Here is a 23,293-nt window from a genome sequence, read left to right on the forward strand (position 1 = left end):
TGTTTGTTTGTTTTTGCTTTTTTGCCTCTGGATGGAAAATCCCCACCCATGTGATGGTCCCTGGTCTCTCCTGTCGTCTGACCAATGGTTGACCCAAATGGTTATGTTCTTCAGCGTTTTAAATAGATCCATTACTAGATATTGGAGTCTGTGTTCTCCAAAGTGTGGGGTTGCCTGTTCTCTTGTCGCCCAGGCTGCAGTACAATGGCGCAATCTAGGCTTACTGCAACCTCCGCCTCCCGGGTTCAAGCAATTCTCCTGCTTCAGCCTCCCGAGTAGCTGGGATTACAGGTTTGTGCCACCACGCTTGGCTAATTATTGTATTTTTAGTAAAGATGAGGTTTCACCATGTTGGCCAGGCTGGTCTCGAACTCCTGACCTCAAGTGATCCACCTGCTTTGGTCCCCCAAAGTGCTGGGTATACAGGTGTGAGCCACTGTGACTGTCCGCCCTCTGTCTTAAGAGACCACGCTTACTAGGAAATACCCTGCCTACCTTACGAATAAATGCAAGGCAAAGGAAAAAAATAGAGCTGAAAAAGCTGGTGCCATTTTTAAAAAAAAAGGAAGAAATGAGATTTAACTGGTGCTCAAAGCTTCTGATAAAAATATGTGGTCATGTATTCATAATTTGCTTGACATTTCCAGCAAAGCAAAGATGGCAATAACAAAAGAAACTTCTTACAAGAGAAGAGAAAGACACTCGGAGCTCCGGAGTTTCTGCTGGAACAAGGCTCTTCCGTTTTGGTTATATACAGTCGATCAAGTTCATTTAGTGCCTGATCCAGTGTCTGATATAAGCCCACACTCTCTTCTTTGGCCTGGGCAAATTTCTCTTCCAGGTCATCAGTTGTCTTTTCCAGTTTTGCAACCATTATCTCCGCAAATTCAGCAAGGATCCCAGCCTCCTTCAGTTTGTCAGACAGAAGTTTAATTTTTTCTTCATATTTGTCCTCCTTTTCAGAATACTTTACAGTGCAGCCTCCGGCGGTTTCAGATTGTTAGTGACATTCTTGAGTTCTTCTGCCAGGTCACCACATTTTAGTTCAGACACCTCTGCACGCTCCTCTGCCCTGGCCAGTTCGCCCTCCAGGACGGCCAGCTTCCGAGCTACCTCCTCGTATTTGCGGTCAGCCTCTGGCCGCAGTGCGCTTGACCTCTTTGAGCTGCATCTCCTGAATCTCCATCTTCTCCTCATCCCTCATGACCCGGTTTTCTATCACCTTCATTCTCTCTCACGCTCATCTGCAGCCTTTTCCCCCTCCTCTAGCTTCTGCAGGGCCGTGACCAGTCGTTCCCGAGCCCCGTCCAACTCCTCCTTAACGAGCTGGATGCGTCGGTTGAGGACAGCCACCTGGCCTCCAGTCCAGCTGCCGCTGCAGGCCCTGCGCGCCGTCTTCGCCTTGTCCGCCTGCTGCGGCAGGGCCTGAATCTTGCGTTTCACCGCCTGCGGCGGGCCCCCCGGATCCGGCCGGGTTCAGACGACAGCCGCACGGCCGCGCCTCGGCCCCTGAACTTTTGCCTGCACCGGGGCCGCCCCGCACCCACTGCCACCCCCAGCCCCGGCCCCGGCCCGGCTGCCGTCGGGGCGATGAGGTCACCCGCCCTTGCACGATATCTGTTGATTTGGGGATTTGTTCCTACTGCCTATAGGAGTCAATTTTCTTGGGTTTTTCAGGCACGATGATAGCAACTGAAGTTTTTGCTTCCATCTTTTAAATGTTTTATTTCTTGTTACTTTTTTCTAATTCCAGTTGAACTATACTGTAATGGTAAATAGCCTTGTTATTTATTTATTTATGACACGGGGTTTCACTCTGTCGCCCAGGCTGGAGTGCAGTGGTGCGATCTCGGCTCACTGCAACCTTCACCTCCTGGGCTCAAGCGATCCTCCTACCTCAGTCTCCTGAGTAGCTGGGACTCTAGGCGCGGGCCACCAAGCCCGGCTAAATTTTTTTTTTTTTTTTTTTTTTTTGTATTTTTAGTGGAGACAGGGTTTCGCCATGTTGGCCAGGCTGTCTTGAACTCCTGACCTCAGGTGATCCGCCTGCCACGGCCTCCCGAAGTGCTGGGATTACAGGTGTAAGCCGGCTTCATCTTATTCTCAATATTAATGAGAATGTTTCCAGTCTTTCACCAAAAAGCACAATTTGGGAAATGTGTTTTCATTGACTTAAGAGAAACTCATCTATTTCTATTTTACTAAGGGTTAGAAAAATCAAGAATGGATGTCAAATATTATTAAAAGCATTTTCTGTACAAATGAGATTATCATGTAATGTCAAAATTGTGTTTATACAATTTTGCATAATTTGTATTTATGTAATTTTGTATAAATTGCATTTATACAAAATTGTATTTATATGGTCAGTTTTCTTAAGATGGATTTCCTGGTATTGCACCACTGCTATGTTCCTGATTCCTGTGTTAGTGGTGTAGTTTTTTCTTTTTTTTTGAAACAAAGTCTTGCTCTGTTGCCCAGGATCTTGGCTCACTGCAACCGCCGCCTCCCGGGTTCAAGCGATTCTCCTGCCTCAGCCTTCCAAGTAGCTGAGATTATAGGCATGTGCCACCATGTCCTGCTAATTTTTGTATTTTTAGTAGAGGAGGGGTTTCACCATGTTGGCCAGCCTGGTCTCGAATACCTGACCTTGGGTGATCCCCCTGCCTCGGCCTCCCAAAGTGCTGGGATTACAGGCGTGAGCCACCGTGCCCAGCCAGTGGTATAGTATTTTTAATATGATGCCAGACCTATGCATCAATAGACTTTTGCATTGATATTTGTGAGATCGGCGGCTGTTTCTGTTTGCAGTATTTTGGTCAGGTTTGGCATCTTTTCTTCCTCCTCTATGCTTTGGAACAGTTTAAAGCCCAAACCCTTAATCACTATGTAAGATTGACTACATCCCCAGTGTGCATGTAAACATTTTGGTAAATTCTATGTGCTTTACAAATGTTAACTGTCAGAGGCAGCAATATCCCAAATGTCAGAGTACAAGTGATCCTGAGAAGAGAGTATTAAGATTAAAGGAGGTGAGAGTTGCCTTCATTACCCTAGAGCTGCAGGTACCATTTCCATCTCTTGCCCCCTTTTTTAATCCACCATGAAAAATCAGGTTTCCATTCCTATGAGATTCTTATGAATGGAAATCAGGGCTCCCTTCATACATTTGAGATGAGTGGGAAGGGCCTTGGAAGCCCCAAGTCATTCTCCTCCATTCTAGGAAGACAGAGACATGGCCCCAGAGGTGACAGAATGGCCTGAAAGTGCACTGCCTGACTGCGACAGATTTCAAACCCAGGCATGTCACTCTGGCTTTATGTTCTTTCTGTGACTCTCAACTGCCTCTCTTGCAGCAACAGAACTGAGAAACTTCTCAGAGGCCCCAGCAACGGACCCCAGCACCCCTTCTGTCTCAGTCAGATTTCCCAGACTCATCTCACCTTAGGGATGGTGCACTGTCTGAATAGGCCCTGGGCCACAGCACTGGGCAGAGTAGAAGGGAGGAGAGTGATTTATCATTGTATCTCATGCAGGATGGCCCAGCTTCGTCTTGTCCTTCACGGAGCGGCTTTGATTGCATCCAATCACATGATCAATTTCTTCATGAACTTTGTCTGCATAGACATGAATCATGAACGTGACCCGGAAATGCTCTGGAAGTGCTCTCAATGTGTGACAGAAAGTGGCCTAGAAAAGGCTCCCAGGAGGCCGAGGCGGATGGACCACTTGAGCCCAGGAGTTCAAGACCAGCCTGGGCAACAAAGGGAGACCCCCATATGTACAAAAAACACACAAAAAATTAGCTGGGCATGGTGGCACACATCTGTAGTCCCAGCTACCGGGGAGACTGAGGTGGGAAGATCACTTGAGCCCAGGGAGGTCAAGGCTGCGGTAAACCATGATCACGCCACTGCACTCCAGCCTGGGCGAGTGAGACCCCGTCTCAAAATAAAATAAAAGGCTCCCAACATCAAAGACATGTTGTTAAGCAACCCATTGCTCTGCTCCTGATGGAATTCCTGTTCTCTATTTTGCTGCAAATACCAAGGACTTTGTTGCAGGAAAAATGAAGGCTGGGTCAGGTGTGTCCTCAACCTCTTGGCTTATTTGGTTTGTTCTCCTGTAGAGGCAAGGAGAGGACCTGGGTAGCGGGGATTCTGACTTATTCCACATTACCTGGCAATGTAGCTGTTGAGGGGAAGTGTTTAATCCTCACTCTAGTGGGGCCATCTTCCTTGTCAGCTTCACCCACTGTCCTGCATGTTTTGTGGAAATGGCAAACACCATTTTGTTGAGCAATACAAACACTGGCTTCCTACAGCCGGATCTCTGAGAATGTGCTTGAGATAATCTAGTGACTACAGTTTCATTTTTGAATTTCAATTCAAAATTGTATCAGAGCTAAGAGTCCCCTTTGGGGAGTTTGGTCCGTTTTCAAAGTGGGAAAACAGAAGTCTGCAAGATGAAATAACTTGCTTGAGGTCACACAGTCAAGTACTGGCAGGCCGGGGATGAGAAGCCAGCATGGAACCCATGTGTCCTCCATTCCATTAGGGCTCACTCTTAGGCAAGCATCTCATATATAAAATTTGGGGTTCAGAAGCTCCTCTCCATTTTTAAACTGAAATGAAAGCCTTTGAGTTCTTAAAGGCCTCTCTGCTTATCAGCATCATTAGACATAATTCTGACCTATAAAAGCAAAACCACAATGAATGGCCCTTTGCATGATGTTCTACGAAGCAGCCAAGAGAAAACGAAGCATCAGGTGGAAGCTAGACTTGACACGAAACCACATCTATGTCTAACTTTTCCCTCTTCCTGTCCTGTTTCTGTCATCCACATACATACAAGTTTCTCCTGATTGCATTGCCTTGATAAATCACTCACACAAATGCCTGTTTTAGGCTCTGCAACTAGGAAACCTGCTCTAAAACGACTCCTAGCTGCTCTCTCTGAACCCATGGTTGATGGCTCCAATCTGTCCTCCATATCACAAATATGATCATTCTCTACACAAGGCTTAGACCCCGGAAATAATTTCCATTGCTACTGGGATAAAGAGGAAACATTGCTATGGCCTCCCAGGTCTTTGGCAGAGGTCTGGCTACTGACCTCCTGCTGCTCTGGCCTTGGTCACACCGGCTTTCTTTCTCCCCCTCTAATTCCCAGCTTTCTTCTGCCTCAGGGCCTTTGCACATCTGGTTCCCCTCCTTGGTATATTTTTCTCTGCCATCTTCACACCACTGATCCCTACTCACTCTTCAGCTCTCAGCTCAATCACTGCCCATGGAGGGATGTACCCAGTGGGCCTTGAGTTAGAAGTCCCTCCCTGGCTCACATTAGTTCCTGCCACATCCTCCTATAGCGGCTTGTACTCCCTCTCTTAGCATTTCATTGTTATAGCTTGTTTTAGTGATCTTTGCATTAGACTATAAGCTCCATGAAGGCAAGGACTGTATTACTATTAATCTTCTCTTTTATTAGCTTAACATTCTGATGAACTGTATCATTATTAATTAATAAGTAAATTTATTTAAATTTCTTTTATTGTGCACCTATAATATTCCATGCATGTACTAGTTGTTAGTAATACACACTGTGGGAAATTGACACTGTCCCAGCCCTCTGGGAGTATATAGTGCAGTGGAGAATATAGAAGTAAATTAAATAATATTTCATTAAACAGTGACAAGTGCTATGAAAGACAATTGCAAGGTATTATTATTATTATTACTATTTATTTTTTGAGACAGAGTCTTGTTCTGTTGCCCAGGCTGGAGTGCAGTGGTGCTGTCATGGCTCACTGCAGCCGCAACCTCCTGGGTTCAAGCAATCCTCCCAGCTTAGCTTCCTGCGTAGCTGGGACTAGAGGCATGCTCCACCATGCCCAGATAATTTTCTTTGTATTTTTGTAGAGATGGGGTTTCACCATGTTGCCCAGGGTGGTCTTGAACTTCCTGGGCTCGAGCAATTTGCCCACCTCAGCCTCCCAAAGTGCTAGGATTACAAGCATGCACCACTGCACCTGGCCAGTATTACCATTTAAAAATTTTTTTTTTCATTGCCAGTATCGGGAGATAATTTGTAGGGTATTATCTGACTCATCATTTTATTCCCTTTACCAAGCAAGTCTGATACACAATGGATGCTAAATAAAAATTTTGAAGGATTAAATAAACAACCTGGCTATTATGGTTTTTTTTCCTCCTTCCCAGATACACATCTAGTTTTCTGAGAGTCCATCAGAATGAATAGGACATTTTCATGTACCTCCTCAGGAAGTAGAATGATTTTAAATGCCTTAACTGATTCCAAGGAAATCTGTGAGAAGTAACTGCAAAATCCTGGCAACATTTCTGCCTTAGAGTTTCTAAAGGAACCAGCCCTCCGGGGGCTTAAGGTTAAACAGGTTATTATGAATTAAATGTTTGCTATAATTTGCATATATATGATATAGTTGAGTGGTAGTTTTCTTTCATTATGTATATTTGGGGGAACTTTATATAAATAATGCTAATTTTACAGAGCTCAAAGTATAATTTTCAGATTCTGAGTTGTTATATGTGTTTATACATTGACATGTTTTTCTTCTGTCCAGCTGGCATTTAATGCTCAATTGTATTCTAAGGACCGGTGACTGTGCTATAGTTGTTGTTCAATACATTTAACAACACCCACGATTAATGTATAATGTATTTGCTTTAGAATTCTTTATCCAGGGCCAATTTCAAACAACAAAATTGTTTCTATGTGAAAACATAATCAACTTTTTATAATGTATTGATCTATGACATGCTATCTGAGAAAGCATTGTGGCTAAAGTGGCTATGGCCTGGCACAGTGGCTCACGCCTATAATCCCAGCACTCTGGGAGGTTGAGGTAAAAGGATCACTGGCAGCCAGGAATTTGAGACCAGCTTGGGGAACACAGTCAGAACCCATCTCTACAAAAAAATTAGCCAGATGTAGTTGTGCGTGCCTGTAGTCCCAGCTTCTTCGGAGGCTCAGGTGGGAGGATCACTTGAGCCCAGGAGTTCGAGGCTAAAGTGAGCTGTAATCATACCACTGCATTCCAGACTGGGTGCCAGAGCAAGACCCTAACTCTAAAAGAAAAGAGAAAAAGAAAACGAAAAAAATGGCTGATTATATAAGTGCTTTTTTTTTTTTTTTTTTTTTAAGACAGAGTCTCACTCTGTTGCCAGGCTGCTGGAGTGCAGTGTGGTGTCGCGATCTTGGCTCACTGCAACCTCCGACTCCGGTTCAAGCTATTCTCCTGCCTCAGCCTCCCGAGTAGCTGGGATTACAGGCACGCACCACAATGCACAGCTAATTTTTTTTGTATTTTTAGTAGAGACGGGGTTTCACCATGTTGTCCAGGATGATCTCGATCTTCTGACCTCGTGATCCACCCACGTCAGCCTCCCAAAGTGCTGGGATTTCAGGCGTGAGCCACCGTGCCCGGCTGTAAGTGCTATATAAGTGTAAATGATCTATAGAGAAAATACATGTGTTTCATCCACTCCCAGATAAACATATGTTCAGAAACATACGTGTGTGTGTGTGTATAACATATATCACTTAGCTCATCTGAAATATATATTGAAAACATTTAGGCCAGGCATAGTGGCTCATGCTTGTAATCCTAGAACTTTGGGAGGCCGAGGTGAGTGGATCACCTGAGGTCAGGAGTTCGAGACCAGCCTGGCCAACAAGGTGAAACCTCATCTCTACTAAAAATACAAAAATTAGCTGGGTGTGGTGGCAGGTGCCTGTAATCCCAGCTACTTGGGAGGCTGAGGCAGGAGAATCACTTGAAGCCAGGAGGTGGAGGTTGCAGTGAGCCAAGATCGTGCCACTGCACTCCAGCCTGGGCGACACAGCGAGACCTTGTCTCAATAAATAAATAAATAAATAAGCAAGCCTGGGCGCAGTGGCTCATGCCTGTAATCTCAGCACTTTGGGAGGCCAAGGCAAGTGGTGCCTGTAATCCCAGCTACTCAGGAGGCTGAAGAAGGAGAATTGCTTGAACCTGGGAGGCAGAGGTTGCAGTGAGCCGAGTTCGTACACCTGCATTCCAGCCTGGACAACAGAGCAAGACCCCATCTCACCAGAAAAAAAAAAAAAAGAGTTTACTTTACTTTTCTTCTTCTTTTTTTTTTTTTTTTTTTAACAGCTCCTTGTGGAGCATGGCTAACTCATAAGCACTATGTCCAGAGTTGGCCTTAAAATTTTCATTTAACAAACCCATTCTTGTACCGGAAACACTCCTTGAAGAGGAAGGAGCAGGTAAATTGCAGGGAGCAGAGGCAAGGATGAACGTGGAGTCAAAAGGCTGAGCCGATGTGAGAAAATAGCAGCCCCCACATTTAGAATTTAATCATCTTGCATCAGGATTTGAAGACTTGGGCTTCCCTCCTGTCAGATTTATATAGAGTTCATTTTCCTCTAAACTTCTCCAACCTAGGATGTAATAATAAATATAGTAGTAGTATTATATTATAGCATAGGATAGCAATTGCTATGTAGCATTATACTATACTGCTAATAACATATATTATATGGATGCGATAATAGTAATCATAGCAACAAGTAATATTATGGAGCATTTATGATATGTTGGATACTGTGTAAATGTTTTACATACTGTATTATTTCATCTTCATTCTGAGGTTTGGTTTTTAGACCCGCCTTTTTAGATGAGGAGAATGCATCTTAGAAAAGTTAATTTGGGCCGGGCACAGTGGCTTACGCCTGTAATTCCAGTACTTTGGGAGGCCGAGGCGGGCAGATTGCCTGAGGTCAGGAGTTCGAGACCAGACTGGCTAACATGGTGAAACCCCGTCTCTACTAAAAATACAAAAATTAGCTGGGCGTGTTGGCACGTGCCTGTAGTCCCAGCTACTTGAGAGGCAGGAGAATCGCTTGAACCTGGGAGGTGGAGGTAGTGGTGAGCTGAGATGGCAACACTGCACTCCAGCCTGGTGACAGAGCAAGACTCCGCCTCAAAAAAAAAAAAAAAAAAAAAAAGGAGAATTTGTCAGGCTGGTTGGCAGTGGCTCACACCTGTAATCCCAGCACTTGGGAGGCCGAGGTAAGTGGATCATCTGAGGTCAGGAGTTCAAGACCAGCTTGACCAACATGGAGAAACCCTGTCTCTACTAAAAATACAAAATTAGCCAGGCGAGGTGGTGCATGCCAGTAATCCCAGCTACTCGGGAGGCTGAGGCAGGAGAATCACTTGAACCTGGGAGGCAGAGGTTGCGGTGAGCTGAGATTGTGCCATTGCACTCCAGCCTGGGCGACAAGAGTGAAACTCCATCAAAGAAAGCAAGGGAAGGAAAGGGAAGGGGAGGGGAGGGGAGGGGAGGGGAGGTGGAGAGGAAAGAGGGGAGGGAGGGAGGGAGGAAGGAAGGAAGGAAGGGAGGAAGGAAGGAAGGAAGGTAGGTTAATTTGTCCAAAAAAAGCAAAAAATAAAAATGTAAAAACTTTTAAAAGGACAAAACAGAAAAGTTAGTTTGTCCAAATTTACACATCTGGTAAGTGCCGAAGTTGAGAAATGAATTCAGACAAAAGGATTCCAGGGTTAGGGTTACGAATAGCTTTGGAGATCATCTTCCTCCCATCCCTTTACTCCTTGCTCCCTCTGTGATGGAGAGAGCAGATCTTGGGTAATCATAGAGTCACTTCCCAGGGAGGAGTGTGGACGGGGCGGTGTGTGTAAGAAGTCCCCGCGCCTCCAAGGGCACAGTCAGGGGAATTTTCCCTCTGCTTTTCTGAGCTCCTCCACCAGGCCTTGGGCTCCCTCCTGCACCCTCTCCTCAATGTTTTTCTTCCCATCCCAAAGTTGCTCAGGATCATAAGGGAGAAGCGTTATGTTTGTTTCCACTTCTCTCCATTACTGAAAAACAGCCCTAGGAGAGAAGCAATGAGCAAAAAAGTACTTTGTATCATAGAGCTCAGCTTTCCCTCAAGTTTCCAGTGCCCCTTATCAGGGATTAAGAGCTGGGAATTTAACAGCGGGTCTGTGGTTTGGGTTGAACGTTTGTTATAAAGAAAATAAAATCCAAGTTCTGGTCAAAGAAGGCAGAAAAGGTGGAACTGGACAAGGGGGATGGTTGGCAGGTAGAGAAAATTCCCAAGAATGGAAGGGTCCTCTGTCTGGTTTTGTTAAAAACAACAATGACAACAACAACAACAAAACAGTCGAAAATGGTATATGATCTCACAAACCCACTTCCTGGGTTTGTTTCTTTCTTCTTTCTTTCTTTCTTTTCTCTCTTTCTCTCTTTCTTTCTTTCTTCTTTTTTTTCCTTTAATCTCTTTCTAACTTCTGCTTTAGTTCACTTCTATATGTGATTTTTCTCTATTAGAGGATAAGCAACTTCAAAGCAAATCAATATGGGGTTTATGTTTCTATTGTCCTCAGAATTTACTATAGCTAATGTTAGCCTCATCTGAATAAGAAGAAACAGTGGAGCAAAGGAATCCAGGATGTTTCATACCAATGCTTAGTTCTTCCTTTGAACAATATATTCTAAATTTCCTATTTCTCTTTTTTTCTATCTTTTAAAATTGTAAATAAATTTTTAAAATGTACTTTTGGGAGACAGGATCTCACTCTGTCACTCAGGCTGGAGTGGAGTGGTGCCATCATGGCTCACTGCAGCCTTGACCTTCTGGGCTCAAGTGATCCTCCTGCTTCAGCCTCCCAAGTAACTGGGACTACATACAGGCACACACCACCAGACCTGGCTAATTTTTGCAGAGATGAGGTCTCACTGTGTTGCCCATGCTGGTCTCAAAATCCTGGGCTCAAGCAATCCTCCTGCCTCAGCCTCCCAAAGTGCTAGGATTATAGGTGTGAGCCACTGCATTGGGGCCTCCTATTTCTCTTAATGCACCATCAACGTCTAGTGCTCCCAAATCCAAATCTTAGGGGCATCTTCTCATCCTTCTTGCCCTTCATCTTACATATCTGCTTTTGCTAAGCCTTACTGATTGATTCCATCTCCAAAATGTCATTCTCATCTTTCCCTTTCTGCCAATCCATACTGCACCACTGTACTTCAGGCTCTAACATTTTCAGAAATCTAAAAAGTTACACTTGTCTCAGACTAGTTTCCTCTCTCGGCCCTCTAACTCCACAGAGTTGCCAGATTACTCAAAACCAAATTACAAGGACAACACTGATGTCTTTAAAATCTCAGCCTTTCCGCCATCACTGCATCTCCCTCAACTCCAACTCTCTGCGTGATGGGCCAAGCATAGCTGTTCACTAAACTCATCTGCGCTGTTTTGCATCCTCATTTTGCTCATTTTTTCCCTTATGCTTACAGTTGTGCTCCTGCTCTTTTTGCTTCTTTGAGTTTCTAGCTATCACTTTAAGACGTCTCAAAAACCTTCTCTTTGAAGTCTTTCCTGTACTTCTCTACTGGAGGTAATCTCTCCTTTAACTTTACTTTGTAATGCTTTAATGCAATTTATATTTTGTCCCTTGTTTTCATCATTCGTTCACTTGTGCAATTGCTTATTCTAGATTTTGGTGTCCTATAACCTAGTATGAGGTTACAGGATTGGCTCACCCCTCCAGATATTTCCTGTGACACATGATAGTCTCTTACCTTCCACATGGAAGATGTTCAATACCTATTTTTTAAAATATTCATCCCTAACTTTGTCTCTACTAAAAATAAGAAAAAAATTAGCCAGGCGTGGTGGTGCATGCCTGTAGTCCCAGCTACTCGGGAGGCTGAGGCAGGAGAACCGCTTGAACCTGGGAGGCGGAGGTTGCAGTGAGCCGAGACTGCACCACCGCACTCCAGCCTAGGCAACAGAGTGAGACTCCGTCTTAAAAAAAAAAAAAAAAAAATCATCCCACATCTACAAAATTGGCAAGCACTTAAAAATTACAGTACCCAGAGAAATCAAGCTTGTGGCAAATCTGATGCATTCATTTGGTCACTTTGCATATCGCTATATATTTTGGAAATTAAAGCAACATTTACAGCAAAAACCATTAACATTACCTTTGATCCATTAATTGCTGTCTTAAGAATTTATACAAAGAAATAATTCAGGCCAGGCGTGGTGACTCACGCCTGTAATCCCAGCACTTTGGGAGGCCGAGGAGGGCAGATCATGAGGTCAGGAGATCGAGACCATCCTGGCTAACACAGTGAAACCCCCGTCTCTACTAAAAGTACAAACAAATTATCCGGGTGTGGTAGCGGGCACCTGTGGTCCCAGCTACTCGGGAGGCTGAGGCAGGAGAATGGCGTGAACCTGGGAGGCAGAGCTTGCAGTGAGCAGAGATTGGGCCACTGCACTCCAGCCTGGGCGACAGAGCGAGACTTCGTCTCAAAAAAAAAAAAAATAATAATAATAATTAAACAAAAGATATAAGATGTACACTACAATGCTATTATCAATCAAGGAAAATGACTGAGGCAAGTCTCAAATCATTTTAGCAGGTTTATTTGCCCAAGTTAAGGACATGTGCGCAGGAGACAGGTCTATGCCTTTCTCCAAAGATGATTTTGAGGGCTTCGGTATTTAAAAGGGAAAGAGCAGTGTATTAGTCTGTTTTCACACTGCTATAAAGAACTACCTGAGACTGGGTAATTTATAAAGAAAAGAGGTTTAGTTGACTCACAGTTCCACACAGCAGGGGAGGCCTCAGGAAACTTACAACATGGTAGAAGGTGAAGGGGAATCAAGGCACATCTTACATAGTGGCAGGAGAGAGAGAGAGAGAGCGAAAGGCGAAGTGCCATACTTTTAAACCATCAGGTCTTGTGAGAACTCACTCACTATCACAAGAGCAGCAAGGGGGAAATTCACCCCCATGATCCAGTCACCTCCCACCAGGCCCCTCCCCTGACACGTGTTACAATTTGACATAAGATTTGGGTGGGGACACAGAGCCAAACCATATCAGGTGGGATATTCAGAAATACACAATATTCATGTGAGTGGGGACAGGGGAAAATAGTCATTCATGCCTTCGTCTGGCTCAGTGGAACTGTGTTTTTACATAAGATAATGTAGACAACAGGTCAGAGGAGACAATCAGATATGCATTTGTCTCAGGTAGGCACAGGGATGATTTGAGTTCTGTCCTATGTCTCCCATCTGTGAAGATAAGCTATCAATTTACATGGCCATGGTGAACTTTAACAGAAACGCTTTAGGGTAAAGACCTTGGGACTCACAAGGAATTTCCTTGTGGGCAGAGTGTGAGGGAGGTATGTAGCTGTTCATCTTTGTAGCCGTCTTATTTAGGAACCAAAATGGGAGGCAGTTCCCAGCTTGACTTTTCCCTTTGGCGTAGTGAGTTTGGGGTCCCAAGATTTATTTTCCTTTCACACCATCAATACTAATTTAAGAAATCTGTGAACAATCTAAGTTCTAATAATTGGGTAACCGTTTGCATAATTATAATAAACCAATATTAGGAAAACTTAACCAACTATGAAAATGATAATTACAAAAACTATGTAGAAATATCAGAAATGTTAATAACATTTTAGAAGAAATCAGTGTGCAAAAATTTCTGGGCTGGGCATGGTGGCTTACACGTGTAATTTCAGCAATTTGTGAGGCTGAGACGGGCAAATTCCTTGAGCCCAGGAGTTTAAGACCAGTCTGAGCAACATAGTGAGACCCTGTCTCTAATTTAAAAAAAAAAGAAAGAAAAGAAAAAATGTTTATATACTATAAATACAACTGTGTAAAATATGCATGTATATGGACAATATCTGGGAGACAGTATATAAAAATAAAAATAAATGTGTTAGTATATTGAGGCAATATGCTTAGTGGCATGGGCTCTCAAACTAAGCAGACTACATTCAAATCTTATCTCCGACACTTTCTTCTTTGGGCAAGTTAATTAACTTTTGTTTGTTTGTTTTTGAGACAGGGTCTCACTCTGTCACCCAGGGTGGAATGCTACAGTGTGATCTCGGTGCACTGCAGCCTCAACCTCCCGGGCTCAGGTGATTCTCCCATCTCAGCCTCTCGAGTAGCTGAGACTACAGGCACATACCACCATGCCCAGCTATTTATTTATTTATTTATTTATTTATTGTAGTTTTTAGTAGAGACAGGGTCTCACCATGTTGACCAGCCTGCTCTCAAACTCCTGGGCTCAAGTCATCCGCCCAAGTCAGCCTCCCAAAGTGCAGGGATTACAGGTGTGAGCCACTGAGCCCAGCCTATTTAACTTCGATTGCCTCAATAACTTCATATGAAGAATGAAAACAAAAAATAGTATCTTCCTCATGGGACCGTTGTGCTGACTCAATATGATAATGCATGCAAAACCTTAATAGAGTATCTGGCACATAAAAGGTACTCATAAATGTTAGCTGTCATAATAATAATAATGAGAATTGTTATTTTCTCAAACTCCTGAGATCAAATGATCCCACATTCCAAAGTGCTGGGATTATAGGCATAAGCCACCACTCTTGGCCTGAAAATTGTCAGATGTGATTGCAGCAGTATTTTTCTCTTCAATTTTTTTTTTTTTTTTTTTGAGATGGGGGCTCACTATCTTGGCCAAGCTAGTCTTGAACTCCTGGCCTCATGTGATCCTCCCACCTTAGTCTGCAAAAGTGCTGGTATTCTAGATGTGAGCCACTGTGCCTAGCCCTACCTCCTTTTCAAAAGAGATATATTCTCACTCTGTCACCCAGGCTGGAGTGCAGTAGCATAACCCTAGCTTACTGAAGCCTTGAGCTCCTGGGCTCAAGCAATTCTCCCACCTTAGCCTCCAGAGTAGCTGGGATACAGGTGCATGGCACCATACCCAGCTAATTTTTTAAATGTTTTGTAGAGAAAAGGTCTTGCTATGTCACCCAGGCTGGTCTTGAACTCCTGGAGTCAAGCAATCCTCCCATCTCAGCCTCTCAAAGTTCTGAAATTATAGGAGCGAGTCACTGTGCTTGGCCTAAATATTTAAAACAGAGGAAACTCAATCCAGGGAATTGGCATAAAGGAGATGAAAACACTGAGAGGCCACACCAGGGCAGCAAGCCAACCTGGTGATTATTAGCAGCAGAAAGTGGCTACCACCTCCCAGTGGAGGCACAAAAGGAGGAGTTCGCATGGCATCCTTGGAGCTCAGGGGCTAGTTTACCTGACAAGAGCTGGAACCAAAGCGGGTCTGTCCTGAAGGAGCTGGAGCTGCAGGGGACATACAGCCTAGGGGGAGATGCTAGCCCTGGCCTCCTCTCTCCTCCACTCCCCACTCTCTTGCCATTGCCTCCCTTTGGCTGATTCTACCAAAAGGCAGCTGTTAAAGAATTGTGGGAAGTCCAGCCTGCGGCACCCTAAAACTGTTGAATAAATAGGGCCCATGACAGACAGGAGAGAAGTGGTTCTCAGGTCAAGCACAGAGAAAAATGGATCATCCCTGAGGGAGAAGGCATTACCCAAGAGGTCAGATTCTTGGGCAGGTGGGATGCTGCAGGACCTAGGGCACAGGTAGAGATTCTCCCAACCAGGAGAAGGTACACTTTTTCAGTTGCAACTAGAGGAAAAAAGGAGAATATGGGTGTAGAGGCAGCTAGACCTATAGATAAAATGTTGAAGAGGAGAGAGAGTTCCTCGGTGATGCTTCTATTTTTTTTTTTTGAGACAGAGTCTTGCTCTGTTGCCCAGGTTGGAGTGCAGTGGCACGATCTCGGCTCACTGCAAACTTTGCCTCCCAGGTTCAAGCAATTTTCCTGCCTCAGCCTCCCGAGTAGCTGGGATTACAGGCATGCACCACCACGCCCAGCTAATTTTTGTATTTTTAGTAGAGATGGGATTCCACCATGTTGGCTAGGCTGGTCTCAAAATCCTGATATCAGGTGATCCATCCTCCTCGGCCTGCCAAAGTGCTGGGATTACAGGCGTGTGCCACCACACCCGGTCTGTTTTTTTAAAATCCTTTATGATTCAATGGCTCTGAGAGTGGAAGTGCATAATGGGGGGTTAGTAGGAGAAATGAGGAGTCTCCAAGAGTATAAAAGTGAGCAAAATCAAGGAACTAACCGAGCCAATCAAGACACTAGTCGAGGTCTGCAGGTATAAATGTAAAGGGAAGCTGGTCTAATCCTTGTGAGAATTTCTCTAGAAGTGCTCATTTTCTGAGCACAAGCACAGAGAAGACAGGTGGTTGAATTCTTCCGGGGTTGGAGTATATGCCAGGCAAATACGATGGAGGGAGAGGGGGACAGTGTGTTTTCCAGGGACTGACTATAATCATGAGCTATGTAAAGGGTGCTTTGCTTTTTGTTTCTTTTTGTTTGTTGTGAGGCATTGTCTTCCTCTGTCTCCCAGGCTGGAGTGTAGTGGCGCCATCAAGACTCGCTGTAGCCTCAGCAGATCCTTTGTCCTGGGCTCAAAGGATCGAAGCAGCTGGGACTACAGGCACTCGCCACCACGTCCGGCTAATTTTTTTTTTTTTTTTTTTTTGTAGAGACAAGGGCTCATTATGTTGCCCAGGCTGGTTTCAAACTCGTGGACTCAAGCTATTCTTCCACCTCGGCCTCCCAAACTGCTGGGATGACAGGCATGAGCCACCGCACCCAGCCCAGACTACAGCTTTGATGCCCTTTGTCCAGCCGATTAAGGCTTTTTGCCCCGTAGGGCAAGTAGGAGAGACAACTCCGCCTGGAATCGGGGGAGTTCCAGCAGTGGCCACTCTTCTTCCCCAGCAAGCACCATGGCAAGCCTCTCAGGGTTGTCCCTGATCGTCCCTGCGGGAGTCTGGTAGTGTGCCCAGAGGAAAGGGCTGCGGGAGGAGATAAGCCTCTTCTGTTCCTTAGGTTTGCTCGCCCGCCTGGGACTTCACATATTCTTGCCAGCCCTCACTTGGTCGTTAGCAATTCATGAAACATTTCTCGTTGAATCACCTTGTACTGTGCCAGGATGCTATTTGTCCCAGGCCAGCACGTGTTCCAGCCCTCAGTCGCCTGTCTTTCCTAGCTTTCAGGTAACACCTTTCCCTGAACCCTCAGTTCTCTGATGAATTCAAGAAAAGTTAATTTACTGCTGAGGTTTTTTTTTTTTGCCTTGTATGGGTAGAGCAATGCTTTTCTAGCTTTTTACTTCTCCAAGCTAAAACTGGAAGTCCTCAAATTATATTTATTGTAATACTCATAAATATTAAAGGTTTTCTGCTTGAGCTGGGTGCAGTGGCTCATGCCTGTAATCCCAACACTCTGTGAGGTTGAGGTGGGAGGATAGCCTGAGGCCAGGAGTTTGAGACCAGCCTCAGCAATATAGTGAGACACTATCTCTAGAAATAAAAATAAAAAATTAGCCAGGTGTGGTGGCGCACGCTTATAGTCCCAGCTACTCAGGAGGCTGAGGTGGGAGCGTGGCTTGAGGCCAGGAGGTCAGGGCCGCAGTGAATCATGAATGCACCACTGCAGCAGGGGGCAGCAGAGCAAGACCCCATCCCAAAAGACAAAACAAAACAAAGTTTTCTGCCCATGGAAAGAATATTTTATCCAAATGTAATAGTAGTTTCAATGAGAAGGTCATTCCGCCATTCCTTGTGCATGGGAGCAGAAGTCTTCCCATTCATTCTTCATCCCACTGCAGCCCAGCTCTGCCCTCGTTCTACTGACATGGCTCCTGCTAAGCATGTGAACGCCACCTCCTTGGCCAACTCCACATCTATGGTCCGTGAACCCAACTGACAACTCTTCTTTCTTGGCTTCTGAGTCTCCCCGTCTCCTGGTGTCCTTCCCACCGCTGGGGCTGGTCTGTCCTAGGCTGCTCAGAGGGCCCCTTCATCTGCCCGGCAGCGATATCCCCTGTCCCTCCTGCTCTCCTGCAGTGTGGACACCACCCATCCATCAAGAGGAGAGGCCTTACTCCTCTCACTGTGAATTTGGGATTTGGGTTGGCTGTTGGGAGTTGCTTGCAATGAATAGACTGTGGCCATACATCCTGAGGTTTGGTAGGCAGAAGCTTGCAGCCTCTGCCTCGCTCTCTAGATGTCCCCCAGGAGGCTCCCTCCCGGGTTCCAGGCGCCAGGCCATGAGGTGGGCAGGCCATAAAGATGCTCCGGTTGATGCTCCCAGCTGACCTCAGCTTTGGGGTCATCACCGCTCAGAAGCCAGACTTGTAAGTGAAGAAGCCTCAGCGGGATTCCAGCCCTCAGCCATTTGAATCCACGCAGCTGTTCAGGGTGGAAAAAATTGGATGTCTGCCGAGGCTCCAGGCTTAGTGGATCTGGGAAAAGCCATTTTCACTGTACCTCATTCAGATTCCTGACCCACAGAACTTATAAGGATGAAAAATGCTGGTTGCTTTACATCACAGAGTTTGGGGAGGTTTGTCACATAACAAGAGATACTTGGAAGGCTCTCCCGTGTCTCCTCACTCTTTATAGAGAAACTTGTGAATTTATATGTATACATTTAAAATATATTTATTTAGCTTGGCACAGTGGCTCACGCCTGTAATCCTAGCACTTTGGGAGGCCGAGGCAGGCAGACCACTTGAGTCCTGGGGTTTGAGACTAGGCTGGGCAATATGGTGAAACCCCATCTCTACTAAAAATACAAAAATTTGCTTGGCGTGGTGCCTGTAGTCCCAGCTACTCGAGAGTCTGAGGTGGGAGGATCACCTGAGGCATGATGGTGCCACTACACTCCAGCCATGGTGACCGTGTCTCAAAAGTAAAATAAAATTTATTTATGTAACATATATTTGTATATCATATATTTATATTATTATAGTTATTAATTTATAATACATATAGTATATAATTATAATATTTATATACTATAAATTGTAAATTTATGCTGTAACATATTATGTATTTATGTAAATATATCTATTTTTAAGTATATTTACTTCTCTCTCTCACACCTGCGTCCCTGTAATTCTGGTGCTTTTCAAGGAAGCAATGTCCTCCACACCCCAGTGTGTCAGTGTGAAGTGTGTGGATGGGTTGCATAATTGCATAGTGGGTTGTTCCTATTTATGTAAGCCAGATTCTCCCATAGATCTCTACAATTTATATGTCAATAGATACTACTAGATTCCTTTCCAAAAATGTTATAGTATCTGTGCTCCCTCAGGTAAGGCATGAGGGGCTGTTTATCCACGCCTCTAAGAACACTAAGTTATTTTAAACTTTGCATTTCAGTGAATGAACAATAGCATTTAATATTGGTATGTGGCTCAGATGAATAAAATAAAGTAAGAGTTTGATCTGTTGCCGTCTGTCAATGAGATAAAAATGTAAAGATTAAGAAATGAGAGGTCGGGCATATTGCCTCACACCTGTAATCCCAGCTCTTTGGGAGGCCAAGGTAGGAAGCTTGTTTGAGCCCAGGAGTTCAAGACCAGCCTGGGCAACATAGTGAGACCCAATCTCAACTTAAAAAAAAAAATGAGGCAAAATATCGAGTCAGTAGTTACCAGAAAAGGTTTCAACAACTTGATTAGTTAGACATATATTCCAGGAATATGCAGCACTATGTTATAGCTGTTTAAAGATGTCAGAAAGCAGGGTGGGCATGGTGGCTCATGCCTGTAATCCCTTCACTTTGGGAGGCCAAGGCAGCAGGATTGCTTGAGCTCTGGAGTTCAAGAGCAGCCTGGGCAACATAGTAAGACCCCATTTCTACAAAAATTACAAAAATTAGCCAGGTGTGGTGGCACTTGCCTTTAGTCCCAGCTACTTGGGAGGCTGAGGCGGGAGGATTGCTTGAGCCCAAGACTGCGAAACCAGCCTGGTCAATATAGCAAGACCCTGTCTCTTAAATAAATAAATAAATAAATAACAAAAACAACAATTAAAGATCTCAGAAAGCTATTTAGTATTTTAGCAGTTATTCCATTTACTAAGGTATTATTTATTGAATTGTTTCCCCCCGAGAAAAATGTTGGCGCCCTAACCCCCAATATCTGTGAATGTGAACTTATTTGGAAACAGGATCTTTACAGAGGTCAGGTTGAAATGAGGCCACAGGTGGGCCCTAAGCCAATATGACCGTCCTTATAAAAAGGGGACATTTGGGCACAGAGACAGACATGCACACGGGGAGAATGTCACATTAACATGAAGGCAGAGCTCAGGGTGATGCACCTACAAGCCAAGGAACTCCAAAAATTGCCAGAAAGCCACCAGCAGCTAAGGCAGAGGTACGGAACAGATTCTCCCTCACAGCTCTCAGAAGGAACCAACCCTGCCGACACCTTGATCTCAGACTTCCAGCCTCCCAAGCTGTGAGACAATCAAGTTCTGTTGTTCTGAGCCACCAAATTTTTGGTACTTTGTTATGGCAGCCCTAGGGAACTAATAGAGAAGGAAAAGTAAAATATCAATGAATGGCTTTTTTCTCTGTTATTTTCTAAAATAGAAAGGTTAGTGGAAGGAAGAGCTGAATTATCTGTTCCCATTACAGGCTAGTAAGGAGTGGTAACAAGAATTTTATGGAAAGTTTGGAAACCAATTTTTTCAGAGTTACCCAAACTGCAAATTTTAGACCAACAATTTTCCCCCTTTTCAGAGCAATCCAGCCCAGTGGCCTCCATCTCCAATTTTAAAATTAATGTAAAAGGTCATGCATACCTAATATAATCAACTTGTTTTTCAAAAAGGGAGGTTGTAGAAGGAGAGCTTGGTTACTTCTTCTTTTATTTTTCTTTTTTCGTAAACTCAGTGGTAAGAATTGGTTGCTTCTTTAGTAAACAAATGTACCTTGATCTTAGGTGAGAGAGACCAAAACTCACTTCTCTTGTAGCACTAAATACACTGCATTGTATTTAACTAATGATTCATAAATATGCTTTGAAAGAATTTAGTTTCTACTTTTCCAGGACTTGCAATTTTATAATTTTAAGTGGTTTGGAGGAGACTTTCTGACTGTCCTAAATTTTTTTTATTGTGTGTTACTTGATACATATAAAGGCATATATGTAACAAATCTAAATTTTGAAGCATAATAACAAAAGGAATTATTTGTGAGCCTATTATCCAACTGAAGAACTAAAACATGGCTGGTACCATTGTAGCTCCCTGTGCGTGACACCCCTGATTTGACCCTCCCTCCTCTCCATCCCCCAGTGCCCAGGCTGTCATTGAAAGCACAGTAATTTTTATGTCTAGTCATTGTCTGCTGTTGTGGCCATGGTGCCACTGCATCCTGTGTGTCATGGGAAACTACACCCCAAGCATGACTGCTCCAGCTCCCTCAACCCTGAGACCTCTGGGTAACAACTCTTATTTCAAAGGTTCTCAGATTGTTTTTATCTCAATTAGATTCACAACATTAACCTGCAAGTTTGGGGTCTGTTTCTGATGTTCATCTCAGTGGAGCTACCAGAGCATCTGTTGTCATATAATTAAACAAACAAACAAACAATTATATATGTTTTGTTCATAGTTTGTGGGAGCTTCTAAACCCTTGGAATTTCCTGAGTGTTAGAAGTGCCATTGGTAGGCCGGGCGCAGTGGCTCACACCTCTAATCCCAGCACTTTGAGAGGCCAAGGCAGGTGGATCACTTGAGGCCAGGAGTTTGAGACCAGCCTGGCCAACATGGTGAAACCCTGTCTCTACTAAAAATACAAAATTTTCTGGGCATGGTGGCAGATGCCTGTAATCCCAGCTACTTGGGAGGCTGAGGCAGGAGAATCACTTGAACCTGGGAGGTGGAGGTTGCAGTGAGCGAGACTCCATCTCAAACAAAAAAAAAAAGTGTCTTTGGAACATAGCGGATGCCTGGGATCACACCTAAGTATGTGCCAATGAGATGATTCAGGTGGGCTCTAGGATAGTTTTAAGATGGGGGCCAGCCATGCCAGAAAGACCAGCTATATGTTTAGAGGATTGGGGCTTTGAGCCAAGTGATATCAGCCTGAACTCTCAACCTCCATGGAGGAGAGGAGGCTAGAGACTGAGTTCATTAGTTCAATGACATGGCCAATGATTCGATCAATCATGCCCATGTAATGAGACCCTAGTAAAAACTCTGGACACTGAGGCTCAGGTGAGCTTCCTGGCTGCTGAACACATTGGTGTGCCAGGGGGGTAACACATTATGTTTGAGAGCCTCCCAGACCTCACTTTATGGGATTCTCTATTTGTATCCTTTATAAAATAAAACTGTAAGTATAGCAACTTCCTAAGTTCTGTGAGTTGTTCTAGCAAATTATCATACCTGAAAGGGTCATGGGAAACTCTGAATTTTTTTTTAGTCAGTTGATAAGAAATATGGGTGACCTGGGGACCCTTGAATTTGCAGCTGGCATCTGAGGTGAGGGTACTCTTGTTGGGGACTGTGTCCTTGATCTATGGAGTATATGCTAACTCTGGGTAGTTAGTATCAGAATTGCATTGCAGTATGGTAGCATCTAGTCAGTTGCTTAGTGCAGAACAGACACCGTTGAATTAGTTAATCAACATTTTTTGCTAAATATTCAGGTGCCAAAGAAAATTAACCTGTATTTTGATTTGAAACATACCATATCTTTTCTGGGCATCGTCAATAATTGGAATATGTCCTCTGCCAAGGGATTTATCACCCTGATCAATCAGAGCTTCCTTCACTGCTTCATATCCATGGAACACCATGGTGGGCCAGGATCCGAAGTACAGGGTGTAAACAGAGCCATACTCTTTGGCCAACTGGAAAGAGATACAAGCACCTGTATAAGTGCTAGTGTGAAATCTGTTGAAGGTTTGGGGAGAAATTAAGTAATAATTTTAGATGTGGCTTAGCCTTTGCTCCATCAGTTCCATTTTAGGAATTCAACCTGAGGCATCGTCCTGCATTCATTCTTTCCTTCATTTATATATGCAATCACTCAGCAAATATTTACTAAGCATCTATGCTATGTCAGACAGTGTGCACAACCCAGGATTCCTCATGGAAAGTCTGGTGAAAATGACAGGAAATAAACAGCCAAACGAACTACATTTGCAATACAAATTGAGCATTCTATAAAGTGATAAAGAGTATACTGTGTTGGATGACAAAGGGAGAACTTAAGAAAATAGAGACGTAAGAGAAGGCATTTATGAGGAGGTAGTATTTAAGTTAAAACTAAAGGTGAGGAGGAAGCAGCCAGGATAAGGGCTTCAGGGAGAGCTCACTATGCAGGTATAAACTATTTCGAGGATGATATCCATATATTGGCCGGGCGTAGTGGCTCACGCCTGTAAACCTAGCACTTTGAGAGGCTAAGGTGGGAGGATAGCTTGAGCCCAGGAGTTCAAGACCAGCCGGGGTAACATGGTGAGATCTCATCTCTAAAAAAAAAAGAAAAAAACC

General features: G+C 44.2%; 1 pseudogene; it reads right to left on the reverse strand.

The window, feature by feature from the left end:
* Positions 1–589: 589 nt before the first annotated feature.
* Positions 590–22,593, reverse strand: LOC129045070 (tropomyosin alpha-4 chain-like; annotated as a pseudogene).
* Between the last annotated feature and the right edge of the window lie 700 nt (positions 22,594–23,293).

The sequence above is a fragment of the Pongo pygmaeus genome, chromosome 8, assembly GCF_028885625.2.
Source record: "Pongo pygmaeus isolate AG05252 chromosome 8, NHGRI_mPonPyg2-v2.0_pri, whole genome shotgun sequence".
Classification (NCBI taxonomy): Eukaryota; Metazoa; Chordata; class Mammalia; order Primates; family Hominidae; genus Pongo; species Pongo pygmaeus.